Raw genomic sequence first — 5,885 nt, 5'->3', positions numbered from 1 at the left:
CGATTATTTCGATACCTATGCGCCTATTGCAAGAACAACTTCTATAAGAATTTTGTTCGCTTTAGCTTCTATACACAACTTGTATGTTCATCAAATGGATGTCAAAACGACATTCCTTAATGGTGACCTCAATGAGGAGGTCTATATGGAACAACCCGAAGGGTTTGTCCTACCAAAATATGAACATAAAGTTTGTAGACTTGTAAAATCCTTATATGGATTGAAACAAGCTCCTAAGCAATGGCATGAGAAATTTGATCAAACCATCATGTCTAATGGGTTTAGACATAACAATGGAGACAAGTGTTTGTATTCCAAAATTTGTAAGGGATATGTGATCATTGTTTGCTCATATGTGGATGACATGCTTATTCTAAGTAATAGCATGAAAGGAATAGAAGAAACGAAGAGGTTTTTATCATCAACCTTCATGATGAAAGATCTTGGAGAAGTTGATACCATACTTGGACATAGAAGAATTTGTAGCAAATGCCTTACATGTCAACAAATTAAGGCCGAACATCAGAGACCCGCTGGAACATTACAACCGTTAGAGATTCCCCAATTGAAATGGGAAGATATAGAAATGGACTTCGTGACGAGATTACCAAAGACCACCAAGCAACATAACTCTGTGTGGGTGATTATAGACAGACTTACAAGCCAGTAGGAATAGTTTACAATGCAGAGCAATACACAGAGCTTTACGTGGTAGAGATAGTAAGACTACATGGAGTTCCAAAGAGGACAGTCTCTGATAGAGGATCAATTTTTACTTCAAATTTCTGGGAAAGTCTACAACGTGCAATGGGCACTAAGTTAAAGTTAAGTACGACATTTCACCCTCGAACCGATGGTCAATAAGTACGTACCATACAAACATTAGAAGATATGCTGATGGCATGTGCACTAGACTTCTCAAGATCATGGAGCAGGTATCTTTCATTAATAGAATTTTCTTACAACAGTTATCAGGCGACTATAGGCATTGCATGCACTGGAAGTGGAAAAATTATCCAACAGCTTGGGTAGAACATTATGCTGGCCGAAGTTGGCACCCAACTATAATTCTCGAAGTTGTAGATGATTATCACCGATGGATATGACATGCACATTTTGGTTAACCAGGTTCCAATAATGACATTAATGTGTTGGAGGCATCCCATCTCTTTTCCAATCTCAATTCAGGTATTGCTCCTCCTGCTCATTATGTTATTCAAGGAAAAGAATATAACACGAGTTATTATTTTGCTGATAATACATACCTGAAATGGTCTATTCTTGTACAAACTATCCATGATCCACGGGGCACTAAAAATAAATATTTTTCGATGAAACAAGAATCATGTCAGAAAGATGTAGAACGTGCATTTGGAGTTCTTCAATCGCGTTTCACAATTGTTGTTGGACTGTCACGATTTTGGAATAAACATGTGTTACACGATATAATGACTGTGTGCATTATTATGAGCAATATGATAATCGAAGATGAACATGATATTAATACACCAATCAATGAATGGATGGAAGTGCCAATAACTAATATTGAGCTGGTAGATGAGAATACTAAATTTTAAGAATTTCTTAATTGATACAAACAGATCAAAGATAGAGAAGCTCACTTTACACTTCAAAATGCACTAATTGATTATTTGTGGGAGGAATATACTAATTTGCAAAATTAGTGTATAATTATTAGTGTACTTTTCATTTTTTTTTAATTTAGATGTAATATTTATTATTTTTTAAATGTAATGTTTAATTTTCATAATGTAGCAATTTAAGTTAAGTCCATTAATAGTTTTTTTTTTTACTAATTAGTGTTATATAATTATATATTAGCATTAATGTATAAAATTAATATTTATTAATTAGTTAAATTATTTATTAAGATTAAAATATAATATTTTTTTAGTGAATTTTGAAGTAGTAATTCAAGATGAAATATTAATTTAAAGTGAAAAAGGTGAAATAAATGAAGTTAACGTTGATTATAAATGAAGTTATTTGGAAATGGCCTAAACTAGTTTTGTTGATGTTTAAACCAACATAACACGAGCACAACACATGACATGACATGAGAATAACAATATTAAATTCTACAAGCACAATCTCTAATAAAGATATTAATAAATAATTATTTAAATTAAAAAAATCAATAATAAATTATGTATTTTTATTGAAATAAAAAAATATTTACTCAAATTAAAATAATAACAATATTTGAAGCATATAATAATGTTATATTATACGAAAATTATATTTAGGACCTATCCCCTATTGTTCAACCTCTGTAGTCAACTTCATTTGGATATTTAATATGTAGTGCACAACTTTTTTTTAATTTATTGTTTGATCAATTTTTTTATTTTGTTTATTTAAATGTTAAGTTGAATAATTGTTTGATTTAATTATTTTAGTTTTATTGTTTGATTTTTAGTGCAAGTGTGTTTGATTGTGCGTGTGTGGGTGCATGGCAAGTAAGTGAACATGCATAGTTGTGTGTGTGCAAGTGCATAACAAGTGAGATAAGCATACAAGAGAGTAGACTTGAACCAAGACTAAATTCTGGGAAGAGGATGTTTCCTTGTTTAGAGAATTCTAGCAATTAAGGGGAAGGTTCTAGAGAGTCTTGTGTTCACATAGAGAAAATTAAACAAATGAAATATGAGTATGCATGAATGTAGTTTCTTTTGCGACCAAGAACAACAGGGCCGTCTTAAATATTTTGGAGACCCTGTTCTAATCTAAAAATTTGGGCCCCTAACAAAAAAAAAGTTTAACTAAAAACTAATAATATTTTCAAATATTATTGTTACGATTATATATTTTACAAAATTAAGCACCAAAAATTCAAACTATTTTATTAAAATTGTTATTTATCCCATTACAAACTTTAAGCTAATATCAACCTTCTACTTAAAAAGAGCCATCCTTCGCACACTTTTTGAAGCAAATTCATCAACCAACTCTTCATATTTTACAGTCTCTAAAATATCATTTTCAATCGCGATCAATGCTAATCCATTAAGCCTTTCTTGTAACATGGTAGACCGCAAGTAGGACTTCAACAACTTCAATTTTGAAAAACTTCTTTCTGCAGAAGCAACTGTCACGGGAATAGTCAACAAAATTCTATACGCAATAACTGTATTAGGAAAACAATCTAAGCCTTCCAAAAACTTTAATATATCAATAGCTCTCATTTTTTTCCTAGGCAAGATTTCTCTTAATAACTTTAACTCCACATATAATTCATTCCCATCAATATCATAATGTTCATTATGTTTTAATGCCTTTTCAAAATGACTACAACAAGACTTCAAACTTGCATTGTCTAATGATTGGAGCTTGTCAGAAGTAAACACGAAACCAAAAATATTTTCCTATTCTTGATATTGTTCAAATCGCTTAGTAAGAGAAACAATGACTTGATCAACAAGGTAAGGAAAATAATTAACTCTAAAAGATTCCTCTCCAGATAACTCAACAGATGTATTCAAATTCTCATCAAATTGTCTTTTTCTTCGAATTGTGCGCCTTTGAGGAAAAACTGGATCAATATTCATTTCAATAGCAATTTCCTTAGCATTATTCAATGCGTTATAAAAACCTGTTTCTCTATATCCCACGAAAAAAGAAATTAACCCTTTTATTTTTTCCATAGCAACATCAATAAGCATATCCTTTGATTGTAAAAGCTTGCTAACTAAATTAATAGAAAATAATATTTCAAACCAAATAATAATTGCTATTAAAAACTCAAAATCACCAAGCTCATTTGTTGCTAAGGATTTTGCTTCACTTCTTATTTTAGAATCAAGTTCATCCTTTTCTGACACTTCAAGTAAAGCTTCTCTAAAATCTGACATTTGAGATCTTATAGCTTTAACACTATCTACACGACTCTCCCAACGAGTGGATACCAATGATTTTGGAGTCAATCCTTTCACATTATCTTTCAAAATTTGCCATCTCTTAGTAGAATTGGCAAAAATCGTATAAATACGCTGAATAACTCCAAAAAAATCTCTAGCTTTACTACATGATTCAGCCATGTCACATAGTGTCAAATTAAGACTATGACAACCACTAGGAGTATAAAAGGCTCTTGGATTTATGTCTAAAAATTTCTTTTGTACACCTTGATGTTTTCCTTTCATATTTGACCCATTATCATAACCTTGTCCCCGCACATCAAATATGTCAAGATTAAGTTTTTTCAACTCATTTTGTAGAACATCAAAAAGTCCTTGACCAGTTGTATCATTCACATTTAAAAATCCTAAAAATGACTCTTCAATGCTAACAAAATGTGAAGAAACATCCACATATCTCAATATCAAGGACATCTGCTCTTGATGACTAATGTCAGGAGTACAATCAAGTATCACAGAAAAATACTTTGCTTGTTTAACTTTTTTAATGATTTCAGTTTTAATTACAGAAGCAAGCACAAGTATTAACTCATTTTGGATGTTATGTCCAAGATAATGAATATGAATATCATCATTTGTAATGTGTTTAACATGTTCTTGGATAATAGGGTCAAACTCTGCCAACATTTCAATTAAGCCCAAAAAATTTCCATTACTATTTTGATACAATTTCTCATTAGAACCACGAAATGCCAAGTTATGTTTAGCAAGAAATTTCACTATTAAAATAATTCTTAGTAAAACTTTTTTCCAATGATCTTTTTCTTTTTCAATTAGTCTTTAAGTAGCTTTATCAATCGTTTGATTCTTTTTGAGCCTTAGACGCAATTCATACCAAGTGGTCATATTTTTAACATGTTCCATACTGATTTCATGCTCTTTAAGTCTTTCACCAATATGTGCCCAATCACTAAAGCCTTCATTTGTTAATATGCCTCTACCAATCCCACATTTAAAAACTTTGCAACAAAAACAAAATACTCTATCTAACTCTTTTGAATAAACAAGCCAATCTCGATCACACTTATCTCCATTTGATAAAACTCTAGTATACAAATTAGCAGTGAATCGTCTAGAAAATTTAGCTTTAGAACCACTCATAATAGAACAATCTCCTTTTGGACCCTTCATCTCTAATAAATCAATCATTTTTGAATCAAGAGCATCCCAATTTCTTGGATCAAATATATCAAGCAAATGTTCAAATGGGTTTGATTGTTTTGCATTGTTATTATCATTATCCTCTAAAACATCTTCATTTTCAAGTGAATTATTCAAATGATCATCATCACTATTTTTAGTATTAGAATTTTGATTTTCCATATTATCATTTTCAATGGGCACGTCACTATTATTTTTCACATTATCATTTTCAATAGGCACGTCACCTCTATTTTCCACATCAACACTTTCAGTTTGATTCTCAATACTAACATTCTCATTAGGAACCATGTTTTCAGGAATTTCAACATCAACAATGTCATAATTATGATTTTCTAAAGAAACTTGTGGTTCTTTTATAATAAATTTAACAAGAGATCCTCTTTGAGATTGAGTTAACTCCTCAATTTTTTTTCTTTTTTTACGTTTTTCATACCCAGACTCATGCTTTCTAATATTAGGAGGCATGGTGAAAAAAAAAACACAAGAACTAATATAATGTTTCAAAGAACAATCAATATAGTAATAATTTATTAAGTTAGAAGTGAAAAAAGGAACAAAAGAACCTGGTATTCGCTGCTAATTCCATCTTCAAAGTTTAAAAGCTTCAAATTGAAAAAATTCACTGTCACAAATTTAGAGTCGCCAATTGCCCAATACCCTTTTCAATTAATTTTCTGATCAATGCAGTGATATTTCTACAACAATAAAAAAAAGTAGTACTAATAAGTAGTGATTAATTAATAATTAAATAAAAATTAGTGATTAATCTCTGTACGCCCTAAT

The 5,885-nt window shown here is 30.5% G+C and overlaps 1 pseudogene; it reads right to left on the bottom strand.

The window, feature by feature from the left end:
* Positions 1-2,915: 2,915 nt before the first annotated feature.
* On the bottom strand, positions 2,916-5,567 carry LOC133814715 (uncharacterized; annotated as a pseudogene).
* Positions 5,568-5,885: the final 318 nt, after the last annotated feature.

The sequence above is a fragment of the Humulus lupulus genome, chromosome 2 (genome assembly GCF_963169125.1).
Source record: "Humulus lupulus chromosome 2, drHumLupu1.1, whole genome shotgun sequence".
Classification (NCBI taxonomy): domain Eukaryota; kingdom Viridiplantae; phylum Streptophyta; class Magnoliopsida; order Rosales; family Cannabaceae; genus Humulus; species Humulus lupulus.
The sequence above is the reverse complement of the archived record's forward strand: the minus strand, read 5'-3'. Positions and strand labels throughout refer to the sequence as shown.